At 36.9% G+C, this 25,661-nt stretch overlaps 1 long non-coding RNA gene across 1 annotated transcript; it reads right to left on the bottom strand.

The window, feature by feature from the left end:
• Positions 1-1,352: 1,352 nt before the first annotated feature.
• Positions 1,353-25,661, bottom strand: LOC109493071. The gene is made up of 2 exons (XR_002147098.2): positions 25,566-25,661; positions 1,353-1,526 (listed from the first exon to the last, which is right to left on the bottom strand). It is a non-coding gene; the product is annotated as an uncharacterized LOC109493071 (long non-coding RNA).

Consider the following 25,661-nt stretch of genomic DNA (forward strand, 5'->3'; position numbering starts at 1 on the left):
TTAGATATTGCTTATCCAGATGCAAATGAAACTGAAGAAATGGACACCAACAGCGACGACACAAAAGTGCTTTAACCTCACAGCGCATACTTGCCTGAGCACTTCTTTCATTATTCATTGACTGGAACGATTTTGTAAAAATAGCTGTTTTTCCCCCCACAATATATGTTCTTTATATTTAAAGTATAGAATTTCTTAGCCACCCGGGGCAAGTGGACTATCTTCATTTTAGCAGCTAAAATTCATATTCATATGTACTGATGCCCAGTTCGATTTGCAAGAACAACATGTGTTTTGCATGTTACACATAGTGGTGCTAGCAACACATTGTTTAGTGGAATTAGTCGCTTCTCGGAGAATCTCTCATGGGATAATATCCACAAGCCTCTTGCATTCGAAAGCAATACTATCTGAAGTAAAGCTATCAAGGTCTAAATTTGCTTTGGTTTTCTTTTTTTGTGTTTCTGTTGTTTGTCTTTCCTTGGCAAATAAGAAATCATTTTAATTAAAGAAGCAATCACATTACTATGTGCAATGAGAATATCCTATAAAAAAATTCATTTCGTTTCAGTAGAACTATTACGGCTTACACTGCAAGTCAGTGCTATGCAAGTAAATTACCTAAATAAAAATAGAGAAACTTCCTAGTTAACAGGCTTTATGGAAATGATTATATGGTGTGTTTAATCTCCAGATCATAATGGGTAGGATCACTAGTAATGTAATAAGGGGAGATTGATAAAAAAGAAGGAAGGAAGGAAGGAAGGAAGGAAGGAAGGAAGGGAGGAAGGAAAGAAGGAGGAAAGGGAAGGAGGGAGGGAAGGAATAAGAGAGGGAGGGAAGAAAGGAGGGAGGGAAGAAAGGAGGGGGAGAGAGAGGGAGGGAGGAAGAAAGGAGGAAGAAGGAAGGAAGGAAGGAAGGAAGGAAGGAAGGAAGGAAGGAAGAAAGAAAGAAAGAAAGAAAGAAAGAAAGAAAGAAAGAAAGAAAGAATATCTCTCCACTGAAACAACCATCTGAGAATCTCTGTGATTAATATCTTAATTACTGTTTACGATATGAGAACTCACTGGCGTGTGAAGGCAATGTTCACTTTAATCGATGAGATGCAGAAATCAATTTAATTGTCACATGGTATTTGTTCTTACTGGCATATTGATGTGATGCATCTGCAGAATGACTCTTTTAAGTAAAAACACCTTTAAAAAAATTGAATGGACTGGCTTTATTATTATCTTAACGTTGTCAACCTTAGAAGTAAAATAGCCAGTTATTTTACCAGAGTTTACTTTAGGGAGTAGCAAAGGAATTGCAATTCAGGACAAGTAAACTATAATGAACCACAGGCAAATCTAAAGAGACAAAAGGAAGGTCAGTTTTTATTAGGTTTTAGAAGGAAATACGGGAGGGATGTTTTAAACAAAAGTTCATTGGAGAAGAAGAAGAGTTCAAGGTTGCGGTGGTTTCTCACTGGCTGCAAACTGCCCTTAGTGCATTGTTGTGGCAGGGAGAGATCTTCCTTCTTTTTCCTAGAAGCAAGAGATAAAATTCTTTTGTGAAAAAATGTCCTCCCTTGTCAAGATAGTTCTTATCTTCCTTTTTCTGGCTGGTAAAGCAGGCTGCTGTGAAGGATAGGTGGGCGAGAGCTCCCCCTATCACCTTTTAAGTGAAGTTTCCTTTATTTATTTCCACAACCTCTACTGACTTTTAAAGTCCTGACTAAATAAATGTACATTTCGTTTGCATGGGAGCAAGTTGGAAAGATTATTTCCTGTGGTTGCATTAACAGTCCGGTAAAAGCCAAAATAGTTTGCCATTTGTTTCATTTATTGTCTCATTTATACGACAAATATGCTTCCTGTGCCAAGTGGTGGGAAAATAGAAGTGAACAAGACCATCTGGTTGCTGAATTTTTAAAGCTTATAATCTATTGGAGGCAAGAGGTATGAAAAAATCTACACAAGTTTTCTAGTTGAAAGGTGGTTAAGTGCTATGACAGAGAGCTACGAGGCACAATGAGCTTACCTACCAGAAAGATCTAAATGATTAGGAGGAGTTGGGGGGGGGGGTCTTTCTGAAGGAGAGAGAGATTTAAAATGAGCCCTGAAAAATCAGGTGAAAAGGAGATGGAATCCAGATTGTATTGAGGAAGAAAAATCAGGGGACTCAAAGGTTCTAGAAGATAAGGGATAGGGTGCATGTGAGGTGTATTTGAACACCAGGGGGTCACAGAAAGAGTGCTGTAAAGTGAGGATAGAATCAAAGACTTGGAAGGGTTTGACACATACCAGTTCCTTTCTCCCTGAACGTCTTTCTTTAATTGCCTCCAAAGACTCCATGTTTCCCTCATTTTCTCCTAATTTCCCTTTTCTCATTCTCTGTGCTTAGTCTTCTAAATGTTTGAGTTCCTTGGGACCTAATCTTTCATCAGATTCCTTCCGGTAAATACTTGTACTCTCTGGATGATCTTCAGCACCCCATCTATACGAATCATCTACATTACAATGACTCTAGATGCTATGCCTGGGGCCATCACCTCTGCTCTGAATCCCCGATTGCCCCAAATTCAGCTGCATTTCAACATCAAATAATTCACTGAAACCTAACAAATAACAGGGAGTAATCCAGGTTCCCATTTCCCTGTGCTCATGTAATGAATAGCACTACAACTCACCGATTACTTAGTTCAATTATCTTGCCTTATTTCTTAACTGTCATGTCAACATCAAGATCCATCAGCAAATTCAGTCATTTTGACCTCTAAAATATATACCAAACCCAATAAAAATCTTTTAAAAAAAGAAAAAAAACAGGGGAGCGCCTGGCTGGCTACGTTAGTAGGGCATGTGACTCTTGATCTCAGGGTTGTGAGTTTGAGCCCCTCTTTGGGCATAAAGATTGCTTAAATAAGTGAAAACTTTTTAAAAAATCTTTAGAAATATAAACAAAAATAAAAATAAAAATAAAGCATAAGCCAAACCTAATAATGTTTCCTCCACCACCACCAACTGCAAGGTCACATAAAAATTAAAAATAAAATAAAAATGATTTTCCCTGTTAAAATAATGGGAGAGACACCCTACCTCCCTTTTTCCTTTTTTTTTTTTTAGAACATTTGTTTTGTAAGCCTGCAATTGCAAATTCTTACGCTACTCCTTTGAGATGTATGTAAATCTTTTTTTAAACAGCTTCTTGTCAGGTTTACAACCCAGGACTGTCTTTTACAGGAGAGTAGGACTGACATGTGACCAGCAAGGAAGATAATGCCTCTACCCCCAGTTTCTGTGGAGGAATAGGAACCTATTCCTGGGATGTAAGGCAGATTCAACATTAGTAAATCAATCAGTGTGTTCCAATACAGCAACAAAGTAAACTAAAGATCAATCAATACAGAAAAGCATTTCACAAAATTTAGCATCTGTTCATGATGAGAAAACAAAAAGACCCCAAACACTCTCAGCATACTAGGGATAGAAGAGAATTTCCCTAACTTTTTTATCTAGGGGCACCTGGGTGGCTCAGTTGGTTGAGCCTCTGACTTCAGCTCAGGTCATGATCTCTCAGCTTGTGAGTTTGAGCCCTGCATTGGGCTCTGTGCTGACAGCTTGGAACCTGGAGCCGGCTTCTGATTCTGTGTGTGTGTGTCTCTCTCTGCCCCTCCTCTGCTTGCGCTCTGTCTCTCTCTCAAAAATAAATATTAAAAAAAAAAATTAAAGCACTTATAAAAAAACTAAAAAGAAAGGACATCTACAAAATGCCTATAGCTAACATAATACTTAATGGTGAAAAACTGTATCCATTCTTTCTAAGATCAGAGACAGGACAAGAATCGCTTCTCTCACCTCTCCTGTCCAGCATTGTGCTACTTCGTACATGTGTATAAGAAAATGAAATAAAAGTCATTTTCCCTTTGTGGTCTTTCTTTTAAAAGCCCATATACCCATACGACCATGGGGGAGAACACCAGGAGAATTCTATTTGTGATGCAATCTACAACATATCTGAGCAGTACTCAAAATTTTCAAAGTTGTCAAAACTAAGTAATGTCAAATACACACACACCCCACACACACATATGCACACACACACCCCAAAACAAAAACCCACCAAACAAACAAAAAACTGAGCCAAAGGGAGTCTAAGGAGACCTGACAACTAAATGTAATGTGGTTTCCTAGGTGGGGTCCTAGAAGAGAAAAAGTGCATTAAGTAGAAGTTAAGCAAATTTGAATAAAGTTTGGACTTCAGTTAATAATAATGTATTTGTTGGTTTATTTAATATAAGATGGTAGTAATAGGAGATCTTGGATGTGGGGTATATAGGAATTCTCAGTATTATCTTTATAATTTTGCTGTAAATCTAAAATTGCTCTCAAACTTTAAGAAATATTTTAAAAGGAAACAAAAATACTCATCTAAAACCGTAAACCATATGTTATTTTCCCATAAGAAAGTTCCAATTTGATGGCTTCGATACATCTCCCCGTTCTGCCCTTACTGTTTTCCTCTCCCTTATTCTGTTCCAATCTTGTCTTTCATCATATCTCAAATTCAAAACTACATAGGATCATGGCCTCTTTCTTCTCTCTCTGTCTGGAACAAACAAGCAAAAGCGCTTTCCACATCTAATTTCATGACTTTGTCTCTACTAGGAATATGACTTGGGTGCTACTTTTTCTTGGAGCCCTCTGAAATGTATTCAGTTTTATCTATCACTTTATTTCCCCTGTTCCCTGAATCAATGAAGCAAGACATAAGCAGTTGAGTAAAATATATCTATTTTTAGTTATTTCCAATAAAATATTATGACTCATCAGCTGTGGGAGGTGGAAAGAATGAAATGTCCATTCCTACCTCAGATTACTGGTACAACTAACTGCAGGAATAAGTCATGAAATATTGAGATGGAAGTTTGGAAATCAGTTTAGATTATGGAGTTAATTTAGATTATGGAGAACTTATGAACATGGCTTTAATATCAATTTAGATCTTAAAAGTGGAAATGTCAAATAAATACCTGAGTATACAGATCTAAAGATAAAAATATATGTGAAACCATAGAGAGAGGATAAAATGGTCTGTGGTTGGAGTGTAGTTTTAAGATTAAAAAAAAAAAATGAAAGACTCAGGATCAAACTTGAGTAACACAAATGATTAATGGCCCAATAGAAGAGGAGATGCCACAAATACTGAGATATAGAGTTTGAATGTCAGAAGGAGGAAGAAAAGGGTGAAATGTCACAGAAAAGGAATTTTTCCAAGAGGGTGTGGTTGAGTCCGTTGATACATCAGAGAGGCTAAATTAAGAGAGAGACAAAGAGAGGAGAGAGAGAGAGAGAGAGAGGGAGAGAGAGAGACCTGAAAAATGCCATTGGAAATAGGAACTTTCATGTGATCTTAGTGTTACAAAATTTAAATAGTAAATTTAAATAGCAAATTGGTTTTATACAACAGTTCATGAATTGATATCCCGCAAATAAAAAGGCTCTCCAAGAAGCTGTACCAAATGGAAGGGTTTTCTAGGCAGAAAGGTGAGAGAGACAAGGAAAGAATGGGTTGCCAACAAGGTCACCTTCCTATGGGGGACAGATGGGGTCTATCCAGTGGATTACCTCCTTGATGCTGACCAAGTAACTCCAGACTGACCAGGTAAAGGTTACACTCCTGGGAGAGGCTGAAACTGACCTTAGGTTACTACTAAGTCTTGGTTTGTTGACATGGGCTTGGCACCAGTGTCTCCATTTTGGACCTGTGATCCCTTTTTTAATATTAGCAAACATAGATTGATGAATGGCACAGTGGAAGCTAAATGCCCAGAAATTGAAAAGTGGAGTTGCAGGAGGTCGGAAAATGGAGCCAGAGCGTAAAGAAAATTGCTTTGTAAGACTTGGCCAGTAAAAGCTTTAGTTGAGGGGATCCACAGGAAATAAATTTACTTTTGGAATGGAGGAGACAAGTGTGTGTCCGCCATGCTGATTGGAGAGAGCTAATGAAGAGGAAGAGGTCTGGAAACAGACAAGGAGGAATTGTTGGAGAAAATGCTGAGCACGAGCGTAAGTGGCTTGAAACTTTCTTATTCACATTTTCCAGAGTGCATGCCTGAGCAGGCTGTATTTTCCTACACTTCCACTATTTTAGTGTTCAGACTCAATCCTTCCTTCTTGAGAAAGTTTAAGTGGCTGTTTTCCTCTATCCTCACTTTTGGGGCTCAGGATATTTAAGGGAGAGTTTCAAGATCCAATTTCTCTTGAGGCTAGCTTTCCCACATGCTAATCCCAGGAGAGGAAAGCAAATTGTGGGCACATCTAATTTTTGTTTTCCTGTATGACTTTATCAGAAGTTACTTTGTATCCTATCACTTTAATTTCTTCATCTTTATCTCATGCTTTAGAATTTAAACTACACGTCAAGGCAGGAGTGATTAAATACTACGTATTAGGGGCACCTGGGTGGCTCAGTTGGTTGAGAGTCTGCCTCTTGATTTCAGCTCAGGTCATGATCTCATGGTTCCTGAGACTGAGCCCTACCTCTGGCTCTGCACTGATACAGTGCAGAGCTTGCTTGGGATTCTCTCTCTCTCTCCCCCCCTCTCTCTCTGCTTCTCTCTCTCTCAAAATAAATAGATAAACTTAAACAAGCCCACACATTATGTTGCCCCTTCCTCATATCTATTTATTACCTACCAGATTTAAGAATATTTGTCCAGAAGTGGCTACTTGGGTCAGCCACTGGTCACCACAAGTGGGAATTGGAGGGCGTGTGGGGAGTGCAGATGAAGTACTTATTTCTTTGAATCATTTCTGTAGGGTTGTTGGGAGATAGCTAAATCTTTAGCCTGAAGATTGCAGTTTCTGAAGATGACTGTAAGTTTCTTTTACTAGTTACAGGGCACTGTGCTATTTATTCATTGTGAATTGTTTGCACTTTGGTCACTGTGCTCACACCTTATTTTTTTAAGTTTAGTTATTTATTTTGAGAGAGAGAGACAGAGAGACAGAGAGAGAGAGAATGTGTGTGCGCATGTGTATGCACACACACACACACACACACACACACACACACACATATGCATGATTGGGGGAGGGGCAGAGAGGGAGAGAGTATCCCAAGCATGGTCTGCACTGTCAGCACAGAGCCCAATGTGGAGCTCGAACCCACAAAACATGAGATCATGACCTGAGCCAAAATCAAGAGTCGGACATTTAAATGAGACACCCAGATAACCCCTCATACCTCATTTTTAAATACTGTCCTCAAATTACCTAATTTTAAGTTTTGCCATGTTGGGAAATCATCAGATAAAGTTGAGAGCTCAATTTTAAGAAAAACACTTTAGAAAATTAACAGATCATCTTCATAAATCGCGATTCTTGCTTATTTATTTAATAAATATTTATGGACAAACTGCCATATGTCAAGAACCATTCTGAGTGCCAGGTGTACATTATCGAACCAAAATAAAATGGGATGTTTGCTCTCATGTAACTTCCGTCGTAGCTTTTAGTAGTACTTGGCTGGAAACCTAGCGGTATCATCAAGATTTAAACATTATTCTTTTTATACATAAACTCAATAGGATACTGAATTTATTCTTTTTATTTTATGGATAACACGTTCTAAATCTCTTACCAGCTAAACTTCTCTTCTAAGGGTTATTATTTAATACCATGAACAAGTTAGGATATGGTAATTGCTATAGCAAGTAGACCCGAAACTACATAATATCTAAAATATAATAATTTTTTTTTCTCAGACAGCAGTGCTATGCAGTAAACAGAGCAACAGGGCGTCCCTAGGCCGTGTGCTCTGTTTCCACTCCTGGCTTCCAAGTTTACTCTGGAAGTTGTCTTCAGTCCAGCCAGCCAGAAAGACAAAGGAACCCTGAGGGAGTTTCTGTGGGCCGTTCAGGGAAGTAGCATATAACATTCTGCTGTGACAGACAACTACTCAGTCACATGGTCACTGCTAACCTCAGGGGAAACTAGAAAGTGAAGTCTAACTGTGTATCTGGGAAAGAGAAGAGACTTTGGATTCCTGTGATCTAGGAGTCTCTATTGTATCACAGATTGCATAAAGACACATGCACACACACACACACACACACACACACACACACACACTTTATATATGCACGTGAAAAGATATATATATGCAATATTTGTATTTATGTTTTATGGAATAATTTCCATTATATGTAATATGGCTGATATAAGTAACCAGAAAATGATGAAAGTACTTCAATTTCTCTTATGATTTATCTGTTTAAGAACACTGTGCTCTAGAATGTGATTAACCAAAACTACTAATGAAACTGTAAGTAATTCACATGTATATCTAGCTCTTGGAAGTGTGGGAAGGTTTATTGACATTTATGCTTTGAGTACAACTCAGAGCATAAGAATGGTAATGCCATATACCTTGAGTCTCCTTAAACAGGTTTTGTTTTTGTTTTTGGAAGTCAACTTTATATTTTGGGTAACCTGTATTATGGTCAGGCTCACCTGATCTGATTGGAAAGAATAGAAATTTCTTCAAATACAGACACTTTTTGTGATAACGCGTCAGAGAAGTGAATAAGCACTTGACACAACCTTGTAATCAAGCCTCCTACAGACCTGCGAGGTCTTACAGAATATGGATCAGGACCCTGTTATTTCCTCAGGGGCAAGCCTTCATAGCACCTTAATGTGCAGGAGTAAAAATTGAAATATTTAATCATCAGTAAGGCACAATCCTCAATCCATCAGAATAAAGGTTCCTTGCACTTTAGTTTCTGGATATAGGAGAGTGGCCAGGGTAGCTGGTGGCCAGGAATGGATGCATAGGAACCTTTGAGAAGCAGCTATTGGCCAATTATTTTCAACGTATTTCAAAGCTTAAAAGAGAGAGTGGCCATACCAGTGTGTGCCAGCCGAATAGCAGCCCTGGATTACTCACTTAGCTACTTTTGTCATGTGGCTTTTCTGTTTCTCTTCTCTGCTTACATCTGATAACACTTCCAGTGACTTCTTACTTTGCTTTCCCTACTTCAGGACATTTTGTGCTCACAGCTTCTCACAGACAGGTCTGTCTGTGCTGACAGTGCAGAGCCCAACGTGGGGCTCAAACCCATGAACTATGAGATCACGACCTGAGCCAAATTCGGTCGCTTAATGGACTGAGGCACCCAGGTGCCCCCTATGGGTTGTCTTTATGTCCTATATTTGTGTGTCTGTGTGTTTTGTGTCCAAACTCCCTGAAGAAGATCAGACTGGTCTAATGAGTCACAATCAAAATAGGGCATGTTCTTTGGCAAGATTTCATATCACCGATTTAGGCTAATGACGACTGCCCTTTATTTTAAGGACCAATCTCAGTCTACTTTGACCCAAGCATCCAGGTCACATGATTCAGAGGACAGCATCCTATGTGAAAATAATCCCTGGTGGCCACTCTTTTTGGAGGGGATTCTGAACATAGTAGGCGTGACAAGTATCAGGGTTCATCTGAGATCAAACTTGGTGCAGTGTTCTACAGAGCAGCTCAGATTCCCAAAATCCTCATACTGTTACAATAGTATTTAGTATTTTCATTGTGAGAAATCAGCTAGAAAAAGAAAACAATATTTAGGGATATCAGCAAAACACCATTTTATTAAGCATCCTCTAATTCCATTTCCTAAACTATTACCACAACCATCTCTAGGCAGTAATGACTCTGGAGAGAAAGAAAAATAAAAACAAAAACAAAAACAGGAATGTCACCTTCATATGAGTAGGCATGAAACGCTGTTCACCATGTTAATATTAAATATTCATTTGGGAACCAGCTGAAAAAAAAACGAATTTACTATGAATATGACCAATCATCACTGCTTTTCATCTTGTCTACAATATCCAACATCGTTGGAAAGCTAACAGACAAAAAGGCATTAAAACAAACCCCAAAGGATCAGTGAAATGAATTTATCGTTTATGGCTTCATGCCTACATTTTCTGACTATCGCTGATGGGACAATTACACTCTAATGACCTTCTACTAAGTGGAAGCCAAAAATATAATTCAGTTTCATATAAATTAAAACAAATGAAATGGCTTTCAATTTAGCAGTGTTGACATCTCTTTTCAGAGAGCCATCTTTATAGTAAAAACATTAAGACCATGTGGGGTAAGAAGTACACTCAAACATATCATCTGTCAGATTGCAAGAGGCATAAATTACAAATAGAGGGGTCCAGGTAAGACTCACTTGGAAAAAAACTCTATCTTGAAGATGAGAGTTATTAAGACATACTTTTTGTTACTAATTTGCATTGTGTCTAAAAATATACTTCTTTAAACTAATTTAATGATATATATACATCTATATAATTATATTTACCCCTTTGAAAACATATTTATATTTTGGAGGTGCCTGGGTAGCTCAGTCAGTTAAGCGTCTGACTTCAGCTCAGGTCATGATCTCACAGTTGGTAAGTTCATGCCCCACATCTGGCTCTGTGCTGACAGCTCAACGCCTGGAGCCTGCTTCAGATTCTATGTCTTCCCCTCTCTCTGCCCTCCCCCATTCATGCTCTGTCTCTCCATCTCTTAAAACTGAATAAATGTTAAAAAAAATTTAAAAAAACATATTTCTATTCCTATCTTAACTATAAATAAATGAATATTTATATAAAGTTTTTATAACTATACGTCTAAATTATATCAGTGATCTTTTTTTTTTTTTAGGTTTGTTTAATGTTTATTTTTGAGAGTGAGAGAGAGAGAGAGACAGAACATGAGTAGGGGAGGGGCAGAGGGAGAGGGAGACACAGAATGTGAAGCAGGATCCAGGCTCTGAGCTGTGAGTACAGAGCCCTATGCGGGGCTTGAACTCAAAAACCGCAAGATCATGACCTGAGCCGAATTGGGCTGCTCAACCAACTGAGCCACCCAGGCGCCCCTATCAGTGGTCTTAAGAAATGATGGTTCATCATTTTCGAGAAAGACATTATCATCTTGATAGTATTTGCAGGAACTCAAAAACCTCTGAGTGATACCTAAGTTGTATGAGGAAGAGCAATTTTTTTTTTACCAGATTTTTACTATCTAACATGAGATAATGAGGCTTCTATTCTTTACCTAATGCTAACTCTATTTATTTAAATATTCTTTATGGTGTTTTGTCAGGTATTTGTCAGTTTCTTTCACTTTTCTTATAAAATTCTCATTTGGTTTCTCAGATTCCAGTCTGATTCTCTACTTGTAGCTTCTCTAACAGCTTTCTTTCCTTCTAAGTTATAACTTTCTTTTCATGCTGATCACAGATCACATTGCCCCAGTGTTTCAGGTCTTTGTTTCTTATTTTTGTGTAAAGAAAATTGTATATTATAGAAGAGAAATTTAATCAGCAATTTGCCTCCATGGATTTCTCCCATTTTCTTTCTTTCTTTCTTTCTTTCTTTCTTTCTTTCTTTCTTTCTTTCTTCTTTCTTTCTTTCTTTCTTTCTTTCTTTTTTTTTCTCTTTCTTCTTTCTTTCTTTCTTTCTTTCTTTCTTTCTTTCTTTCTTTCTTTCTTTAACAGAATCGGTACATCTTTTTCCTTCTAAGTTTCTGGATATCTGCTTTATACTCTACTCTACTCTACTTTTTAATGCTATCTCTGTCAAACTTAATTATGAAATGGATTCACTTCGAGTCAAATCTGTGCGTACTTTACAATAAAACTTTTGTGTGTGTGTGCTCATAAATGTAATCTCATCTGGTAATGACAAAAATACAGAATGCAAGATGCCTAGTGGAAATTTAATCAACATTTTAAATAACTTACATATTATCTATGTTTTCATTCACACATGTGGTCTACAGAAGCCTGAATGGAAAAGCTTTATTATTGACTCTTTAAAAATATTGGTGAAGTAACACATAGCTAAGAAGACCAAGGCAAAGTGAAGTTGATATATTATCAAAGCAGGGCCTCAGTGTCTGTAAGCAAAAACAGTGAGAGAGAAAACTATGTTCAATGTCATGTTTACCCTTGGCCATTTCCACAGGTCAATAATTTCATCATGTGTGAACAGATGGAATGGGCATATTGTCACAAGGAAAACGGTGCACCACGACCAATGATACCCTAATTTCTTAAGAAATTTTTCATCCTAATAAAAAAAAAGGAAAACCTGGAATGCTCTTTCCTGAGAATTTTTGTGTGCTTTCTTTTTTGTAATACCTACATAAAATAATAAAGGCATCCTCTCAGTGCCCCAAACAAGAAGGAAAAGGTTGGAAAATGGTAATATTTTTTAAAATGTTTATTTATTTTTAAAAGATGACTAAGTTTTTGAGAGACAGAGCATGCTCAAGCCAGGGAGGGGCAGAGAGAGAAGGGGACACAAGATCGGAGGCAGGCTCTGTACTGTCAGCACAGAGCCCGACGCAAGGCTCAAACTCACAAACCTTGAGATCATGACCTGAACCAAAGTCAGATGCTTAACAGACTGAGCCACCACGGTGCCTCTAAAAATATTAATCTTCCTAGAAATAAAAGAGAGAAGCTGATCCATGAGAGGAAGAGTAGTGGTGACCAGGCTTTGCCCAAAAGGCTGGAAACTGGCAAATCATTTTTGTTACTATTCAACAGTTGGGAGGGAGGTAGCTGAGAGAAGAGAAGGAATTCTCAGACCTTTTATATAGTTCCAAGAGATGTCCAATCAGTAAAAAAGATGGTCATTTTACCCAATTGTTTATTTTTGTACCTAACATTACCTAATTGTTACTGATATTATCAAGGGTAGAAAAATACGGGCTCTATGGAACATTCCCTCTGGCTCATATCTGCAACCTGGACTTCTGAAGCTTTCTTTTCTTGCTTTAAAAATAGAATTAAAAAACTAATAATAATTTGGGATTTGTCAAGGAGAAGCTGAGTCTCTCCTGATAGTCACACAAGATTCTCCTGAAACATGAAAAAGTAGTATTTTTGACCGATATACACATATTAAATAAACTCTCTGCAGTCTTCAAATACACTGAGTAAATTAAATAACTTAACATGGAGGCAACGTTCCAACTTTGAAAGATATATATATTTCATATTTTAATTCTATCATATGTGTATATTATTTCTACATATTTCTATCCTATGTACATTCATATTATATATATTTATTGTGTGTTTTTTATAAATAATTTCAAAAGACAAAAATACTCTCATTTCACGACCAAATCTACAGGATTATTTTTATTCTCTTCCTTTCTTTGTGCGATAGAACGTGACCTGATCTTACCAATGTTTTATCTGCTGCCTTGACCTCCCTTTGGTGTCTTAAATAAACCGAACTTTCTCATCTTCGTCCAAATTTTTAAACGTGCAGTTTCTCCTTAAAAAATCATTTTTTACATTCTTTATCTCATTTCTACTCAATTCCATGTCTCATCACACATTTCACTCAACGGGACCTGCCCTCACTTTCATCTGCGTTAGGTTCTTCCAGTAAGAGCATCTATTGTCTTCTAAAATTTCACTTCACAATATTCATGAACACTTTTTTCTTTTCCTAATTGCCTAAATGTATGGATATCTTTAAAAAATCTACAGTTTCCCCTATTTTATTGTTCATAAGGGTGCAATCTCAGCAAGTGATTCAGAACCTTGGTTTATGGTTGGAGGTTAGTGATCAAATAATGCATTCCTAAATAAATACACAAAGGGATATGTTTATGGCAACTATTCTTATACAACCCAATAGTTATTTTAACACTAGTTTTATAATATCATTTTTAAACAGTTAAATAAGATGGATGTCCATGGAAAAGATGAAACTAGAATACGTCAGAAACGCAATATCCCAGGGCATTTTTTTTTTCATATGAACGTCATCAATACCTTTCTTCTTAATATCTCTATTGTTATTGTGTATTGTTATAAAATAAAAGTAGCAAAGAACAAATAAAATATTAACATATGTTTAGCCTGTGCTCAACATTAAAAGTTTTTCTTTTCTACAATCTTTCATACTGTCATTAGTGAGGTAGTTCTTCAACAGTCATCAAAATCTTTTTTTTTAATTTTTTTTTACATATATTTATTTTTGATAGGTAGAGAGAGACCGAGCACAAGTGGGGAAGGGGCAGAGAGAGAGGGAGACACAGAATCCAAAGCAGGCCCCAGGCTCAGAGCTGTCAGCACAGAGCCCTACTCCGGGCCCAAACTCACAAACCGCGAGATCATGACCTGAGCCTAAGTCGGAGGCTCAACCGACTGAGCCACCCAGGTGCCCCAGCATTCATCAAAATCATAATCATTGTTGTGATCTATTGTTAGAACACAGAGAGTCCCTAAAACATGAAGGTGTCACACAAAACTGCTTTCTTTTCTACTAGAATTTTTACTTTCAGATTTTTATGTTCTATATTCAATACCGATCCTTCAATGCCTTTGATGGCTTCCTAATTATATACCAAAATTTACATTGTGAAAAATTATGATGTATGATTATGCCCTGGAGTTCCCTGAACTTAGAGTCACTTACAGTCACTTAGATTCACAGGTTCTTGGTGCCTTGCCTCAGGGCCTAGCCAGGTGCCAGGGAAGGGATTCTGGCCCAAGGCTCGGAAGGGGTGGGACCTGCTGAAGCCAGAATGGGATGAAATACGCATGAACCAGCTGCAAATCTATAGCCTTCCAGGGGCCCCTAGGTAGTGGATATTGACTTTTGGCACAGAGCTCTGGGGCCCCGATCTGACATCTGTCAAGGTCTAAGGCTGCAGTAATCTGAGTGCTACGTTTCATTGCAAATCCAAGGGGGGCACTTTTCCTTCCAGCATCTGTGAGGTATCTAGAACTTTCCCGGGAGACTATGTTGCCAGGTCCTGGAGCCTTTCCCTGAAGAACAGCCCTAGGGCAGTATTCTCTCTTTCTGTCCTAGCTCAACTGCTGGCACCCTCGGATGAGAGAGCTGGCCCATCCACCTAAGCCCCCACATCAGGAAATGCTCTTCTCTTTTGAACACCACAGGAGATGCCTGTGGGCCAGGACCAGGGCCTGGTCTGGGTGGGTGTTGTGTGGGGCTTCCCAGGAAGGCAAATGGGGTACAGTTAGAGCCCATCAGAGGCTTAGAGTCTATGAAGAGTGAGTGCAGATCCTGATGGTAGAACAGGGAAGCAGAGGCTGAGCTGGAAAACTCTGAGCCTCAGGGGTGGCTCAGTGAATGGTTGAATCAGGCCCAGGCACTGGCCAATCACTTTCTCCAGAGGAAGGTCTATCTCGTGAAATCTCGGTTCTCCAATGGGAGACAGAGTCGTCCTGGAATGAGAAACACCTGGGTACCCCCGGTGCTAGAGGCTCCTCAACTCACACTTGTCTGCAAGGACAGGCTCACATCACCTGTCAAGCAATCCCCAATGGCCAGAGCTCTATGTATGAGATAAAATTAAAACACACAGTATGTTTTCATCTATGATAACAGAGAATGCACGTTTCATATTTGGTAATTTCAGGATGAGATAATATTGCATTACAGACTGTATTACTCCATTTCTTCTTTCATAAATGACATACATACTTATTGAGTTCCTTCTATATAGTAGATCTTGGGAACACGCTGAGAGGAATTCCTGCCCTTGGGGATTGACATTTTAAAAGGAGGATCATAGATTGCCACCTTGTGGAAAGAAACTTGGCAGTGTATATCACGAACTTCAGAAGTGGTGGCCAGGAATTCCATTTGCAACACTATAGCCTATGAAAGCATGTGACAAGTGATCTAAATATGTTGATTATATCTTTACATAGGAGAAGAGCTTTGGAAAGAAAAGGGATTAAATTCTCTGTAAGAGAATGGATTAAAGACATTTGGATCTAAATCAAAACAACCACAGCAATTAATGGGCTGCAGACCAGGCCCTATCCACCATGAGAATTATTATGTGGACATTATGTTTATGGGAAATGTTAGTGTTGTAGGAAAGTGCTTATGAAATGAAGTAAATATATATGTGATGTAGGATTAACACAATAAAAACTATAGGAAAAGTACTGGAAAGAAACACAGCAAGATGGCTTTTTTTTTTTTTTAAGTTTATTTATTTTGAGAAAGAGCAGGGGAGGAGTAGAGAGAGAGGGAGAGAGAGAGGATACCGACAGACTCCACACTGCCAGCACAGAGTTTGAGGTGGGGCTCAAACTCAAAAACCACGAGATCATGACCTGAGCCAAATTGAGTCCAACGCTTAACCGATTGAGCAACCCAGGTGCCCCAACAAGACAACTTCTGATGTTACAGAAGTCCTTACTTCTAAAAGCAATATATCTTGATTTAATTTTCTTCTAGGAGAATATGTAGCATTTATTTGTGTTTTATATTAAACGTTTCTGTTTTAAATACTCAGCTTTCTTTTTTCATTTATAAAATAGGAACAAGGCCAAGACAAATAAGTCAATTCATCAATAACTACTATCGATTGTCCATTTTGTATGATGCACGGTGTAGAATAAAGAATTAGTATAGTTTGATATGGTTTTTACTTTTATGAAATATTTATAAACAGAAACCCCATCCATCTTTAGAGTAAGGTACTTGAAAATGGGCTTTTGTTGTAAATATATTTGCTCACTGTGTACCTAAAGTTAGCTTCAAGGAATATTAAAAGAATTTACAAGGGCAACATGAAATGTGATTTTTCTTAAAGAACTTTTTCTTTTTTGTTAAATAAAAAACACTGGTACACTGATTACTATAATTTTCATGTCAATCATAGTAATTTCATATTTATTGAATTTTTCATCCATTTATTTATTAGTTATAACAATTTATTCTTAAACATTGAAAGAATATGTTTAAACACACCAAACTAACGGAAATGTGTTAGAATTTTCTACCCGCTTTGTGTTTCCGTTTTTATATTTTACTGAAAGCCCCATCATCCTTTTATAGTTATTGAAATTGTATAAGACATGATTTATTATATATTCTCCACAAAACACACCCTAAAACTTGATTACAGAATACTTTACTTTTTGTTAATAAAAATTCCTACACTGAAAGAACCAGAATGCATTCTGGCCCCTGTAACTTCTAGATTTCCACAGTCTGAAGTATTAAATTATCCCTAAAGACTCAGCCCAGCACCCATACAATGGGCTCCTGCTTGTGCCTTTCCAACACAACAGTTCGGCAGCTCTGTAGCCACTGAGTCTGGCCGTGGTACCATTTCAGCCACATGCCATATTGGTTCTGACTGGCTTTCTTAGCTAATTCCTCCCCATCATATCATTTTTCCACTTCTCCCTACAGTGGTATGACCACACAGTCTGCTGGGTTTTATTTTTGTTGGTAGAAAAATGCAGATGGTTAGACCTCTCCTTGTAAACTCTGATGGATACCAAAGTTTGAAGCTCATTGCTTTAACCCCACTCTGATTTAAGAAAATACAATTGTCAAAATGACTGCATTCTCCTTTTAGTAAAGGTAGGTCCATTTTTGTGCGCGGTTAAAACCCTACATTATTTCAAAGAATACATGATGACCAAGGAACGGGTGTCCGAAATATTATTCAACAACAGATTTGATTATTGAAGCAATCATTACAGTAGTGAGTTTTGTCCCCAGGAATCAATGTGAGCATATAATAATTCAAAATTATAACACATTTATTTTTCAACAATGTATAGAGAGAAGAAAATTTAATATTCCATACATCAAAAATATTTCATGTTCTAAAAATATTCTACATTTTAACTAAACCGACTAAAACCTATGCAAAAAATAGGTATTGAAGTTTAGTTACTGGAAATAAGAAAATCAAATGAAATAATGACTTAGAATAAAGCTTGGACCAGTATTTTTCCACTCTGTGTAGATAAACAGCAGTCACATAATTCTTACACCCTGTGACTTAGATGACTCTTTTATGATTAAAAAAAAATTAACATTTATTCAATTTTGAAAGACGAAGAGAGACAGAGCATGAGTAGGGGTGGGGCAGAGAGAAAGGGAGACACAGGATCTGAAGCAGGTTCCAGACTCTGAGCTGTCAGCCCAGAGCCTGACACAGGGCTCGAACTCACAGACCGAGAGATTATGACCTGAGCTGAAGTCTAACCAACTGAGCCACCCAGGTGCCCCTGATTTTTTTTTTAAATTAGTATCAACTTAAACAATTATAACACTGTTCAACAGTTATTTACTTGATGATGCCAGCTAAAATGATGATTCTAAAAAAATACAATGATAAATCAATATTTTATAAGACTTGAATTAATGTGATATAAAAATACTCATTTAATTTCTTTAATACGGTCACATTATTGTAATTTATTTTCCTGAAGCAGTTCCAAAATTAGTCCCCCAGAGTACTAATGTAACTATATTTAAGTTACTTTTACATAACTATAAAATAAACCTAAAATTGTAAAGATTAAAAGATACATGGAAAAGGGTAACACAAGAAAATTAAACCAACCAATACATGCATATCTATCAAGTTATTTTTCCATTATGGTTTATCAATGGAAGTGTATTAACCCACAAATAATACATATGTTAATATAACTATTTTTCACATCGTATTCCATCATATTAAACATACACAAATATTTATTATTGCTTAACTATAATCATTTTTGTATTTCTATCTAGAAATAACAGTAAATAATAGAATAATAAAAGAAACTTTATTATTATTATTTATTTATTTGGCAAACTTAATCTTTTTTTTTTTTCATTTTTTTCTACTGGTCCTTGGAAATAATTTATTTAACAGTTAGCATGTGAACAAGTGTAACTCTTCATGTCCTAATTTTAATGTTTTTATGAACCATAGCTGAGATAGTTCATAACAAGGTAGAATTTGAACTACTAAAATTAGTGATGCTGTTGTGTGTTTGTATCAACTTCGAACATAATGAGTATACACACTTAAAACACCCTAATTTCTATAATAGATATAAAAGAGAAGTGGAACATGATATCCCCTTACATTATTATTCTAATATGTGGAGACTAAAGGTGGAAGCTATCACAATTCCTGGTTAATGTAAAATATTTAACATCGATGACACGATATTCTTTTGTATTAGGTAGCGGTTTGTTCGATCTGTATTTTCCAACACAAGTAATTAGTTTTTCTGAAAGTACAGTTATAAAAAAATATATATGGGTATTTGTTTACATTTTAATTAACTTTTTAAAATCCTGTGAAAGCCTGGAGCATTTGGGTGGTTTAGTGGGCTAAGCAACCAACTCTTGATTTCAGCTCAGGTCATAATGTCGTGGTTCATAAGATCGATCTCTGCGTTTGGCTTCACTCTGAGTGTGGAGCCTGTTTGGGATTATCTTCCTCCCTCTCTCTGCTCCTTCCTCTCCCTCCCCTTCAAAATAAATAAATAAACATTTAAAAAATAAAACACTTTTAAAATCCTATGAAAACCTAACTACAAACAGGAATGAAAAAAACACATATTTTAATAAGTTAAGGACTGTAGAGAATGTTAAAAGTTAAAAAAGAAAGATTTTATAAAATAATAACTTTTAAAAGAACAATGTTTAGGGGCACCTGCTGACTCAGTCAGCTGAGCATCCACCTCTTGATTTCGGCTCAGGCATGATCTCAACGGTTTGTGGGTTCGAGCCACGCATCAGGCTCTGTGCTGACAGCGTGGAGCCTGCTTGGAGTTTTCTCTCTCCCTCTCCCTCTCTCTCCCCGCCCCCTGCTCACACTCTTTCTCTCTCTCAAAATAAATAAATAGTTTATTTTTTTTTATTTTTTTTAACATTTATTTATTTTTGAGACAGAGAGAGAGAGAGCATGAACAGGGGTGGGTCAGAGGAAGAGGGAGACACAGAATCCGAAACAGGCTCCAGGCTCTGAGCTGTCAGCACAGAGCCCGACGCGGGGCTCGAACCCACAGACCGCGAGATCATGACCTGAGCTGAAGTCAGACGCTCAACCGACTGAGCCACCCAGGTGCCCCAAAATAAATAGTTTAAAGAAAAGAAAAGAATAATGTTTAAATAAGATTAATCAAACTTTACACTTCGATTTCAGTATTAAAAATCAGAAGGAAATTATTTTCTTTCGTGAATTAAACTGAATTACACCATACTTTTTTTTTAATCATTCAGTGAATGATATTAGTCTTCTGGTGGATATTATACATTCCCTTCTATATTTTGTTTAAAGAACAGTCCTACATTACTTTATTGAATAACATAGAACGTGCTGCTTCTTTACCTAGAGTTCTAATTTTCAAAATATTAGCAAGTCTTTGATTTTCAATTATTTTCTACTTATTATTACTTTATTAAAATGACACCTATCTATCTATCATCTATCTACCTATCATATCTATCCTCTATCCGTATATATACATACACTGAGATATTTCTGAGGTTAAATATAGGGAATATCAAATTCATTATATTTGGGGAACCATTACTATATTTTAATAAGTAGTCTCAATGTATGAAAGTTTTAGATATAAGGTATCATGATAACTTTGTGGTTTGTGGATTTAAACATATATGACATTTAATTAACTGCATTTTGAATTTTGGGTCAGAGTTAATTTAGGGAGTGAAATTGTAGGAGACAGCTCAGGAAATCATTTAATTGAAAACCAATTTTTTTCCCTTTGTATATTGAATTTTATACACTGAATACAGTTTTGAGTTAGACTTACTATTTTACTAAGTAGCAAAACAACGAATTAACTCATACTCTATTTTTTATACTCTTACTAATCAAAAGTCTTAGAAATACATGATATAGTATAGGTTTTACATAATATTAACTTTTATATAATATTTTAATATTTATATTTATATATATTAATATTATATTTTATATAGATACAATATTAATTTTGCTTAAGAGGGATTCTAAACTCCAGGTAATCGTGCTGAAGAAATCTTTTTGGATGATGTTATTTACATCTTCTATGGATTCTTCTCAGACTTATGTAGAAGGGTAGTGCAATTATCCCATTCTCTTCTAAATGGAGATAGTTTAACCAAAGGCTTATAAAAGTTATATTAATTGCAAAGCATCCAGCTTTAATGACTACTACTCATTAGATCGTTGAAAATGCTAACAGAAATTAAGATTTTCAAAAATCAGTATTTATGTGATATAAAAAGTATTTAAAATCTTTCTGGATATACGTTTAATAATACTTGGAAATGAGATGAGTTTCTGGAGGGCTATTTTGTTATTGAGAGCATACTGAATAACTGCTATTAGAATATCCTGCTGCTTGTGAGATATTATTCACTAAGTCTCATTCACTGCTATCTGTGTTAATTATACTTTGTAGAAACCTAATCAAGCTTTTCCCTTAACTGAACAAACCGCTTCGACGGGACTGCATTTTTCCTTCTGAATAGTTTCCTATCCTTCCAAGGCTGCAAATGATCTTTAAACTTCAAGTAGGGTTTTTGCAGGAAGGTCCATCTTTATTTATTTAGCCTGATCTTGCAGAGGGTTGTCTTGTTTACCAAAGAGGGTTCCTAAATTAGTAGAGATAGAGCTCAAGCATTCTGTAAACTCTCCGTAACGTGTGTGTTTTTTAAGCGAAATAAAGTCTGTGTAGTATGTTACAGGGAAAAATCTATTTGATCCAACTGTGTTTTCATTTCCTTATACCAACTGGATCTAATCAGGAATTTTGTTCCTCAGACATCTGTCAGACTACAGTCAATACAAATTCACCTACTCTGGGCTCAAATAAAAAAACCTGGGGGCGCCTGAGTGGCTCAGTCAGTTAAGCGTCTGACTTCGGCTCAGGTCATGATCTCATGGTTCATGAGTTCCAGCCTGGAGCCTGGAGCCTGGTTGGGATTCTGTGTCTCCCTCTCTCTCTGCTCCTCTCCTGCTCATGCTGTCTCTGTCTCAAAAATAAATAGACATTATAATTTTTTTTTAATTCTGTATGATGTTTTCCTCTGTAGTGAGTTTGTGCTCAAAGACAATCTAAAGAGTCTCTCATTATTAACACATTGTTTTCTCTGAATACAGTCCTGTTCCCCTAAGACCTCTTCTTCATGCCCAGTAGCAACAAGTATTTAGTATGGGAATTGTCAGTTCTTCTATATCTAGTTTGTTTTGCTGTAATAAACCCAGGAATGATGCTTTAGAAATAATATTTGACTTATGTCGTTACATTAAAATGTGCTGAAGGGGCGCCTGGATGGCTCAGTCGGTTGGGCGACCGACTTCGGCTGGGTCATGATCTCACGGTTTGTGGGTTCGAGCCCCGCATTGGGCTCTGTGCTGACAGCTCGGAGCCTGAAGCCTGCTTCAGATTCTGTGTCTCCCCTCTGTCTACCCCTCCCCTGCTCACACTCTGTGTCTCTCTGTCTCTCAATAATAAATAAACGTTAAAAACAATTTAAAATGTGTTGAAGAAGCGTTTTGTGGATTTCATAAAAATGTATCATTCTGCCATTGCTGCTGTTATCCATTGTTACCCTTGGGTTACACACAAGCACTTGCTTATTCTCTTGTTCTTGTTCATCAGTTTGCTAAGTATAATTTTTTTTTACATTTTTAAATATCTATTTTTGAGAGAGAAAGCATGAGAGGGGGAGGGGCAGAGAGAAAGAGACACACACAGAGACAGAGACAGAATCTCTCTTTAACTTCACAAACGGTATCTCGGAACAGAAAGCCGACAGCCAGTTCTGGATATTGAGACCTGACTGGGCACTCAGGCTTACTGTCCGATGCAGAGCCCCACCTCTGTGTGTCTGTCCAAAGCGTGAGTCATAGAAACCGTCTGAAAGCTGGCGAGCTCACTCGGTTTGGAAAATGATGAAATATTCCACCCTGACTCATTTAGGTCACAATGCAATTCTCGTTTACCATGTTAATTGGAGAGTTTCCGAATCCTTGTAGAAGAATGCACAGCCCATGACCCGAGTGATGCATGGCATCTGTGGAGTGCAAAAATATTTTATACCTGAAAACTGGAGTGGTAGTTGGGGTTCCCGTGGCACAGAAATCACCAGAAACAAGTTGTTCAAAGAGTAAACCTTTCACCGTGTTTATGAAAGTGTGGTCAGGGTTTTATTCTCCCGAGGGATAAAATGTTTCTTCCATCCTGCAGTAGGGCAATTTCATATAATTTATATGACACCACTTAGAGGAAGCAGACAATAAATTTCAAGACCGAGAATTCAGGAGATGGGGATATTTGGAAGTACTTGGAGCAGAACATGAAAGTTGGAAAAAGGAATGATGAGTCTTCTGAAGATGATTTGCAATTTTTTTTTCCTTTCCATTCTTATGAATAAAAATTTGTTACAGGAAGCTTACTCATAGCTATGTGAAACCGAAGACAGAGTGAAAACCCCTGAAAACTCACACAGTATGGTTTTAGGGGGAGCTGAAGGCGAAATATACTGCTGAATGTGAAGTAAACCACAGGACAAAGCTCCTACATCAGATCAGAAAAGAGTGGCAAAGAATTCCTCGTCTTCAGACTGAACATAACTGATACAAATAAAAGTTTTGCTGTTAGGAATTCTATTTCTAAAATCAGTTTGCTATCTAATGTATTTCCTGTCTGTGAATCAAACATACCTATGATATAACAAAAGTTCTTTTTCACTGAAAGACAGAACATTACATATCAATGTTCAAAGTGAATAATGGTTATGATGTGACCAAATCAGTTAACATGAGGGTAACTGACAGCAGAAATATCTGAAAAGAAATTTGAAGAATAAGTCTTCAATAAAACTTTTCATATTTTTTAAAATTTTTAAATATTTATCTATTTTTGAGAGAGAGGGAGAGAAAAAGACAGAGACAGAGCATGAGTGGGGGAAGGATCAGAGAGAGAAGGGCAGGCTCCGGGCTCTGAGCTGTCAGCACAGAGCCCGACACGGGATTCGAACTCATGAACCGTGAGATCATGACCTGAGCCAAAGTCAGATGCTCAACCAACTGAGCCACCCAGGAACCCCAAAACTTTTTCATATGTTTTGAAAATTCTGTTTCAGTGTTTACTGGACAAAAACTATTTCTTTGTGTTTTGCTTGTTTTGTTTTGGTTTCGGTACCTTTTTTTCTGTAGCTATCATTTACAATGTGAAACTTCAATTTTTTTTTCCTTATTTAGATTATGTAACATACAATGTAATGTTAGTTTCAGGTTTACAATATAGTGACTCTACATTTCCATACATCATCACAAGTGTACTCCTTAATCCCCGTCAACTATTTAACCCACCCCTCACCCTCCACCCCTCTGGTAACCATCAGTTTGTTCTCTAGAGCTAAGAGTCTGTTTCTTTGTTTATTATTCTCTCTCTCTCTCTTTTTTTCTCCCATTTGCTCATTTGTTTTATTTATTAAATTCCAGATATGAATGAAATCATCCTAACCAAAGAGGTAAAAGACCTACACTTTGAGAATTATAAAACACAGACAAAAGGAATCAAAGAGGACACAAAGAAATGGACAGAGAAAACTCAATTCTTGACAATGAACAGTGATTTTCTATTACTAGTAGAATTCTTCCCATAAGTGAAGACAGTGTTGGTACAGTTTTCTCTTCAATACTGGTACAACTTTTCTCAGCCACTGGAAGATTATCCCTTGTGGTTATCTTTGAAATTTCCTCAATACTTTTTCCCCCATAGATTATCCCATTTTTATTTATTGATATCCTGGATGTTATCTCTTCTACTGGACTGTATCTTACCCCTATCTACTAAAGAACAAGAGGTAGCTTTTGAATTTCTCCAAATCCTCATGTTTAAATTATTTATTCCTGATGTTTCACTACTCCAATACTAATTATAATGTATAATGTGGATTTTACTTGCATACTGTCACATATTTAGAAGTCAGACGAAATAAAAACTTTTGACCTTGTGGAATATGATGGGGCTTAACTCAAAGGACCGGTTGAAAGTCTGTATAAGAAATGAATAAAAATACATATAAAACCACCATAACTTCTCCCCCGCTCCACGTACACACACAGTGAACAGGAGTCATGCAACCATAGCTATTTTAACCCTGCTCGAAAGATTGCAGGATTATTTTGTAGAGAGAAGAAAGCCATGAGACTCAAAATTCACAGCAAAAGACCAGATAGAGATGAAATACTAAAAACAGACATCAAGGATGTAAAGTTAAAGTCAATACATTGAACGATGAGCCTCTCCACTCCCAATGCCTCCTCTAGCTCCAAAAACCCTGATAGAAGATTGGAACATTCTGTCTATGAAAAATCAGCAGCCTGAGAGAAAAGACCTATCAGTAATTGGTATTTGGGATTCTCCAATGAACTGGTCAAGCCCATACCCTAAACAAGAATTGAAAAAGGACCCATAAGAAAATACATTAGCTTAAACTTGCAACAGACCTGAAGTGAAGAGTAAATCTTAAAAGCTAAATGACTATACAGGCCATCATAAATAATTGCAAATGACACCATTTGGTTATAGTCAATAATGCCAGTGGAAGCATGGGACTATAGGAACAATTCTCTCATATTCTGATAAAAAATTATCCACTTTCACATTATATACCCAAATCACTACTGATATGTCAGAATAGAATAAAGATATTTTTAAGTTCAAAAGTTCTGAAAAAAATTACCTTTTCTGTGCATCATCAGAAGGCAGTGGAAGTTAGGTGTGGCAAATCAAAGGGAATCAAGAAGGAACAAGACAGAACGTGCCAGACTGCCTCGCC

Source organism: Felis catus, chromosome D3, assembly GCF_018350175.1.
Source record: "Felis catus isolate Fca126 chromosome D3, F.catus_Fca126_mat1.0, whole genome shotgun sequence".
Lineage (NCBI taxonomy): Eukaryota > Metazoa > Chordata > Mammalia > Carnivora > Felidae > Felis > Felis catus.